Consider the following 9,385-nt stretch of genomic DNA (forward strand, 5'->3'; position numbering starts at 1 on the left):
CAAAACATGTGTAATAACTAATAAGTAATATCTTATCAAAATGCTGCATTCTTACCTTATATTGAGATAGATCCAGTTCATAAATCAAAATCAAACAAACTTAAACAAAAATAAACAAATATATACTATTTTTTGAACAAAAAAACTAGATCTTCAAACATCAAAATTATCCAGGATTAAAAAATGAATATAAACAAATCACCAAACTGAACAAGATGATGTTAGTAAGATTGATTATAACTTATTAATAATATAACTCAAAGAAACCATACCTGTAAGTATATTAATTAATAATATTATTCAAGAAAACTTGGCAAGATCCTTGCTTGAGAAAGATTGATGATCATCATACACCATTGGCTTTGAGTTCACATGCTTAAACAGACTGACACAAAGATTGTTATCTATCCATCTATCCAAGGATAGTCCATTATCCAGAGTTAAAATCTTCAAATCCAGATTATTATACACACTTACAATGGAAAATGCATAAGTGTTTTAACCACTAATGTTCTGGAGTGTTGAATTTAGGGTCTGGAAAGAAGGAATGACTCTTATCTCTTTTTTGGTCTGACGTGTCTGACCTTTTATGACGTGGTCCTTGCCATGTAGGATACAATGTGGGTCCCAGTGACATTATCTAGTGCATGTGTCTGGTCCATGTTTGGAGCGAATAGAAATCTGCCACGTGGGATGGGAATTTGGATGGGGTTCACATGAGTTGTATTTTATAGAATTTTGCACTTTAGGATAAAAAGGATAACTTGAAATGTTATGAGAGAACTCCACCTCGAACCCAAAAAGACAAGAAGTTTGCATATGTAGGATTATCCACATAATTTGAGATATTTTTACTTCTTTCTACTAAAAAAATAAAATAGATTGATCTGTTAACCTGTTTAATAAATTTTTGACAACCCAACAATGATTAACACTTTTTTTTTATTTTGATTGTTACATGCCAACCCGTTTAACACGTTTGTATAAATTAAATGGGTTAGTAGGTGATGTTCGGGGTTTATGATTTTAAATGCATGCAAGTTAAAGTTGATGTTTTGACACAATAAATAAACTAGGGAATGGATATGTGAGACCAATCTTAAAAGGAAGATAAGGAAAACATACCCACTCTTTAGATGCTAAATCGGGTTTGGTATTGGGATCAAAAGTCTTAAAAACAACTTTCTCGTTAAAAGAAAGGGAAGATTTTAGGGTTACGATGTTCGAATCAGTTAAAGAACACTTACCCTGACCAGAAAGAAAAAGTATACGCTGATCACAAACTCACCCGATGGGACAACAGAGAGGCAGATGGAGAAGATTTAGTCCCCTTCTTCCCCATGATCTACTAAAAGAAATAATGAGAAGAATAACAGGTGAAAGGATGAAGGATTTACCTAGAAAATGTGGAGGAACTGGCAAACAAGAAGAAATTGTAACCTTGAAGAAGTTATTAAAACCTAATTGCAATAATCACGCCTCGATAACTGCTCTGTGTCTAATCAGCTTGCATAACCGTCATTCAAGAGGGAATTAAGGATATTTGAAATATTCACAGCCTTATAAGGTGGATTACAACTGTAAATATTGGGGCCAATTGTTGTGGGGTAGAAATTTCAAGTAACCTAACAGGCGGAATCCTTTTGCAGTAACTAGGATCATCGACAACAGACAAACATATCCTCAGTAAGTATTATTATTAACTAGCATTATCCTTTCACCAGGGACTTGGTCTTGCAAGCAATGGTCTACAATTAATGTCCAGCTAAAGACTTTTTCAAACCATTAAGGATAAATGACGTTGGAGGTTGTTACGACATGATTAAGACAAAGATATGCAAATTGTACGGTTCCAGGATCCTCGCCTGAGCAATTAATGCTCATTATTGCTAGTTATTATTAGTTATCCTTCTTGTAACAATAAATAGAAGTTGTTTCCGATCATATAGCGATCATGCACTTCCAACACTTGTATTCACTTGCTTTTACTTAATATAAAAGGTATGGGATAGGTTTTTCCTCCCGAGGTTTTTTGCCGGAGTTCCTTAAAGAATCATGGGCTTTTTCCTCGCTAAAATTGTTGTGTCACATGCAACATTTACTTTATGTTTCGATTACATATTCAATAATCCAACCTCACATAAAAAGTTTGCTACTTGATTATCCTGTGTAATTTTTGACCAAAACATCATCATATTATATTAATAAAGTATGGTGAAAAATGAATGGAATGAAAAAATAAAGGTGTTAGGAATAGTTTTGACTGAATGAAAATCATTGGTTGATTTCATTTTATTTTCAACCAAACACATTTTTTCTTTCACTCACAACGATATCTGTCATGTCATTTTTATGTATCAAACGCTACCTTAGTGCGAAACGATGCACAATGAAAAATATATTACATAAAGTATATCATTGATGAATTACTTTTCCTAAAATGATATTATAAATCTTTTTATTTTTTTATTTCTTTTTATGTTCAACTTAAAATAAAAATCAACAATGTTTTTCCTTTTATAAGAATTAGTTTCATTGTCCATGTGATGAGGTAAGATTACAATTTGATTTCAAGTTTTAAGGATTTTCTTTTCCTGAAAAGCTCAGTTTTTAAGAATTATAATTTAACTAAAATATAATTTTCTGCACAAGACCCACACAAATATTTTATTTACATTTAAAAATATAAAAACTTTTTTCCCAAAGTCAAAAATTTTAAGATGTAAATTACAAATACATGTGTATTTTGCACTACTTTTCATAAAAACAGTTAAGAATATGGTATATATACAGCCTATATAAATTAAAAAAAAGAAATAAATGAAAAATAGTATAAAAACAAAGATTCATGGTTCAACTGTTAACAAGGTCACACATGGTAAGCTAGATATTAATTACAAAGATTTTCTGTTGTAATATTTAATTCAAATTTCAAAATGTTAAAGTGTTACAAATATTTCACTAGGGATCCCCAAAACTTCCACATGTCCCGCTTTTAATGTTTCAAGCCGCCACTAGAACTCTTTATATACAATCTTAGTTTACCCCAAATTCACCAACATTCTTAAAACATCTCCACTTTTCTACTACTAGTGTTTTCCAACAAAATGTCAATCATTAAACCAAACACCTTATCTGGTTTTGAAGCGTTGTTGGTTGAAACCGACAAAAAAACAATCCAGCACCATGCATACATCCTTTTCGAGAACTCATATAGAGGTAGCCTCTCTCACCCATCCTTAATTTTGTGTGTGTATTTGTGTGTGTTATGGATTGATGTTAGGTTTACGAGTTTTGATTTAAAAGCATACACAAAGAGAGTGAAAAGTTAGTTTTCATCCATATAGATACAAACTTTGGAATGGAACAAAAGGGGTGTTCAAAACTAAGTATCCCCAAATTCGGATTATAGTTCATTTAGGTATTGAAATTTGAATATGATTTCATATATGGGTTAATTCGGATACCGAAATGGATACCTGAGTTCTGAAAGTATAATCACACACACACACATATATATATGTTTAAGTTCAAGAGAGAAGCCAAATTATTGCGAGAAGTGTAAGAAATGAATCCAACCAATAGCAATTTTATCTTTTAATTTATGATTAGTTTAATAAAAGGGGTATATTAGTAATATGGTTTTGTTTTATATTTGGTATGTTTCGGAAAAAGTTACACATTAATTTACTTTGACTTAACTTTTTTCCCCAATTAAACGTATTTTAAAAATCTTTGAAGATGACCCTCAAATTAATAATTCTAGATTTTACCATATCAATCTACATCTTAACTATTTTTAATATATCCTTAGCTAATTGAATAATTTTATTGTGTCTGCTATCACCAATTCAAGTCCATATGTTTTTTTATTAATCACTTTATGTTTAAACTAGCAAGTAATAAATTAAAATAGCATTTCATAGTATACTCGATTACAAAATTGATAAAGTACAATATCACAAACAACCGACATAAAAACATTCACCTATATTTAACATAAAATAACCTACATATGAAATAATTCATACACAACCATTATATAACATATCATTACACAACCAATTAACATATACCTACACAAACTTTCAATAGCCTACACAATCAATATATGTTTCATAGTTACACAAACTTTTAGCAGTCTATACAAGTAATTTTTTTTTTTGTAATAATTCATTAACATTCACAATACGTGTCTTAAATCCTACATACATGTTTATGAGTTTACCCACACATATATACATGCGTGTAGGATTTTATTAAACTATGTAGCAGAATCAAACTAAAAAACTCATAAATACACAATAATAAAAACATGTGTAAGTGTTTAAATAAACAAGTGAAAACAATATTGCTTTTCCTACAAACAAAAATACAAAATATTAAGTATTAAAGTCCATTCAGAACATCGAAAATTTAGGTCGTTTCCTAAATTCATTCTAGATTTAAAAATACAACAATACCTCCAAGCTTTAAAATCAATTAATATAAATAGCTAAAATTTACAATATTACCATTTTAATTAAAGACTATAGATCAAACATAATCAATGGCTTAAATTCATTTCTCGCACTTCTCGCTATAAAATCATTTCTCTCCTGAACCATCATGTATATATATATATATATCTCAATATTAAATAGTTAAATCAAATATGAAAATAATATAAATATAAATATAAATATAAATAGGGAGTAAGGGTTTCAAAACTCAAAAGTATATGCATAAATATTATATATTCAAATACAGGGGTGAGTTATTGTACAATAATAACTTATCGTACATTACGTACGCGACACTGCTGGTCATCGATTTCAATTTCACGCGGTGGCAGTTTGGTAAATAACCAAAACAGTAGTTCGCGATCAAATTCATCGATTTAAAATCGATTCTGATCCAAATTCAGAACTCCTTAATCTATCTCATCCAATTTCTAAACTCAAATCACAACTTACAGTATGAAATCTCAAAAGTCAAAACCCAAAATTGAAAAGAACGTCACTGAACATTAAAAATCTTCAAATTGATCAAAAATTGATGATTTAATCAATCGAATTGATGTGTAAGAGGCTTTAGAATCATCAATCGATTATGAAAATACAGATTAACACACTTAATTGAGCTCTGATTAGGGTTCATGTTTAAACGTTCTGCTCAAAGTTTAAACGTTCTGACCAAAATAAACACCAAAATGATGATTTAATCAATCTAATTGATGTGTAGAAGCATTTAGATTCATCAATCAATTATGGAATTGCAGAAATAACGCACTCAATCGAGCTCTGATTAGGGTTCAAAATATTATGTTTAAACGTTCTGAAACAAAACTGAATATCTTTAAACGTTCTGACCAAAAAAGAACATCTTTAAACGTTCTAATACATTCAACAAAGCACTGGGTGTTCAAAAAAAAATGAACATCTTTAAATATTCTAATACGTTCTAAGAAGTTCAGGTTGTTTAATAAAGTTTAGAAGTTCTGATAAAGTTTAGAAGTTCTGGGTGTTCAAAAAAGTTTAGAAGTTCTGATAAAAAGTTTAGAAGTTCTAAGAAGAAGTTCTGGCTGTTCAGAACTTCTAAAACTAACAAAAATAAAAATAAAAATTAAACACATGTAAACATGAAATCGAACACTGAAATCACTTCATATAATCTCATAATCATCAAACAATCATCAATCGACTGTTAATTTGATCATTGATTCGACCATATGAACAAAATATGTTACGTCTGCAACTGGGTTTCTGCAAAAACTCAAAATTGATTAATTGAAACTTCAAATTGATGATTAATTGGACCAATTTCAAAGTTTAATTGATCAATTAGTTCAACAATTTCAATTTCAATTTCAATTGGGCAATTTTATCAACTGACATGTGAGCAACGATCGATGGTTGTGTCGGAAGAAGATGGTGGTCGCGAAGGTGGATGGTGGACGGAATCGTTGAACAGCGATGGCGAAGGTGGACGGAATCGACGACGGAGGCCGGCTCGCGTATTTGTGATTTTAGGTTAGGATGGTTATTGAAGATGGACGTTTCAGAATGTCCCGTACCTATTGTACGATAAAGGATTTTCGTATTCCATCTTTTGATATATAAAAAAATCTAAACGAATTTTCTCAAAAAAATCATCCAAATCTAAACGAATTTTCGGGTTTGAAATTTTGGATTCTGATTTTTTTCACAACCCAAGGTTTATAGCTCGCCTACATTTTCGAGATTATAGATCAGAAAAATATGCAAATATTTGTAATTACTCCAAGGATAGGTAACAAATCTAAGTGTTTTTTGGATATTTGAGGGATGTCTGATTAGATCTAAACTGTATTCTTGTGGTTGTGTTAGAGTAGCGGATTTTGCACTTATTAACTCTGATAAATGGTCTTCGACCCGTGACTCGACATGGTTATTGTAAATTGAGTGGGTTAAGTAGTGTTAATATGTTTTTTTAAATGATGATTACTTTCGTTCTTCCTGTTATTTACTGTATGATAGTTTAACAGGCATGTGATGTATCAACGAAGCTGTTGATATTTTTTTTATATGTTTTTGGTACAGTTACATCGTCAATGAAAGTATCCGAAGCGCTTTCAAAGATAATCAATAGGCAAACATTTGATTGTGTCTTGGTCGATGCTGAAAACCGTGACATGGATCTGAAGGTATTCCTCCAAAGATCTGGATTCATCAGCCGCAAATGCGTATAATTGGTGAGATTTAATGCGTATAATATTCGACACATATTTGAGAAAAGAATAACATATACTTGCTCTTTGAAACTGTTTTAAAAACCTCATATAGTGATGAATTCCAACAAATGTCACAAGCAACTCGTAAACGAAAATCTTGCAAACAACGCGATTTGGTTCCTCCATAAACCAACTGGAGTTAACAGCATTTGCAATACCTTGCAACATGTATGCCTCAGTAAAGCCTTAGAAAAAGGTTCCATGCTTTCACCCACAATTTTCAACCTCATGATCAATAATAACACATCAAGCAATGGAACTCATCAAGGGCTAAACATCAACAAACAAAAGTATGGTGCCATGTGTAAGCGAGCATCCTATGTGGACATATCTAGTGATGATTATGTTGTTGAGGCTAGTACAAACAATAGTATTCGCACCGGTACAACAGAAAGCAAAGATAGAGGAAAGAAGCCAATGGAACTAAAGAGAAAGAGCAAACCACAAGCTGAGGTAGACATAAACCCTCAAAGGAGAAAAGACATTTTCTCACGTGTTGCGTCGACTCCCACGCTTTTTCGCAACTATTTTGAACCATTGACTTCATTTGGAAAAGAAGGTATTGCACATCTACAAAACATACATGTTCTTGATTATTAATATTCATCCATATAACAAATACATAGAAAAGCAACGCTGACTCGTAACATTTTCGCTAAATTAGAAGTACTTTATCCCACTAGTTGTAACATTGATTAATATTCCATATTTTCTTATAGCTAATGATCTTCATACTTTCTATACTTACAGGAGCTCATCCAAAGGAAATTCGAAATCCCATTAACATGCCAGATCGCACACGTGCTCAAGTTCCAAGTCCCTTACATAAGGTATTTTACACACAGACACGAACTTGGAAAGGTTCAAATGAGGACCATAAAATCGTTAAAAAGGAACTTTGAGACTAAGTGTTAATTCGCATGTGATATGAAGGTTCGTATGACAACAAAAAATTAAGTTGAGACCATAAAGTTTCCATTTTAGTTCAAGTCCTATTTGACTTGTTGACATGTAAATGATCCATGACGCTATGAACAGATTGAAGCACACACAAGTATTCAACCACTAATATTTTCAACTTAATCACATGCGAATTAACATGTAATTTTGAAGTTCTCACTGATTTTTCGTTACTAAAATCACTATCTAGGACTAGGTATCCGTCACTGGCTAGGGACTGACAAATCAGTCATGATTAGGTACTGATTGAGAAGTATTATAGACTATTTTTTCAGTCCTAGATACCAAACTTTTTTGTAGTGAGAGCTAATTTTAGCATGAAACCCCAGGTAGTGCTCGGATCGATGAAGAAGAACACTGGTTGGAAAATAGAAAGCTATAAATTCAAAACATCTGGCCAATCCACCGCATTTGATAATAATGTATCAATGCAAAATAGCAGTAGCATCCAGAGAGCTATCAACCATAATTCTAATGCCACATCTTTTATGACCTTCGACAAAATCATGGCTCGTGATTGTCCACAGTCACCCTTACCACCGCGTACCACCACTACCATTAATACTTCCAGCGGTAACCAGATACAGCCTCCAATAGGCAACACATTTATGAGCAGTGATTTTGTCTTAACTGGAAACTTCCATAATGGAGGCATGGCGGAACCTGTTGATCGTTTTGGAATTCCTGTAGAGTCACATGTAACTGTTGGTGGCGGAGTGGACGCTTCATCAAGTATTGGTAATTTGGATGATGTGACACTTCCCAATTTTATCTTCCAGGATCTTGAAGATGTTTTTCATCCTCAACCATTCCTGGGAATCGGAGAAGCTTTATTCGGTTTTGTGAATTGTGATGCAGTTAATATTGGGCAAGCAAATACTAGTCTTTCTCCACCTAGCATTTCAGGTCTTGAAACTAACAGAGAAGAAGATATGCAACCATCTGGGAACTCTATTCTCCCCCTGGATGGTTAAGAGGGTAGAATTATAGACAGTGATTGGTATTTGAATCTGATCCATGATCTTGATCGATTTTGATCTTTGAATTAGTAGTCTGGCAAGTTGCTTCTTAATGTAGTCCTCTTAAGGATTTCATTATTAGCGGAGTTGAAGGCCTTGCTTGGTGAATCTTTCTGGTGAGGAGCATGCTGGTTCGATTAATGCCGCGTTAAGTTCTTGGTAAATGAATTAGGTTATTTTTTTGCTTTTCTTCTTGCGTTGTTTGCCTTTGAATTCGGTATTGTTGGTGTCCTGTTTTTTTTTTATGTTGTCGTATGGTGCAAAGTCTGTTTCTAGCTTGTGGTGTTGTGTTGTGTCCTCTTGCTTCAGATATTGGATGTAGCTCTTTGTTTATGGGTTAAGGATTGATTCTTGTTCTTTCTATTGCCTGCTAGATTTTTTTATACAATTTCAGATCAAACTAAATTAAATGGACCATAATCATATGTGCATTTTAAAATGGTGCAACACCTAGCTATTATAACCTTTTGATAAATTTTGTAAAATAACACATTTTTATTCAAGAACTCAATCAAAACTAAATAATCACAACTACTAGCATTGCAGTTTTAGACCGACAAATCTTTAAACCTTTCCTCTCAAAAGCTACCCACCACTCCTCTAGCCTCAAGTTCAAATCATGTTTACACTCAGCAACTAACAAATTATCAACGAC

The sequence above is a fragment of the Bidens hawaiensis genome, unplaced genomic scaffold, assembly GCF_021521415.1.
Source record: "Bidens hawaiensis isolate Kalapana, Puna unplaced genomic scaffold, B.hawaiensis_p1.1 tig00014720_1, whole genome shotgun sequence".
Taxonomy (NCBI): Eukaryota; Viridiplantae; Streptophyta; class Magnoliopsida; order Asterales; family Asteraceae; genus Bidens; species Bidens hawaiensis.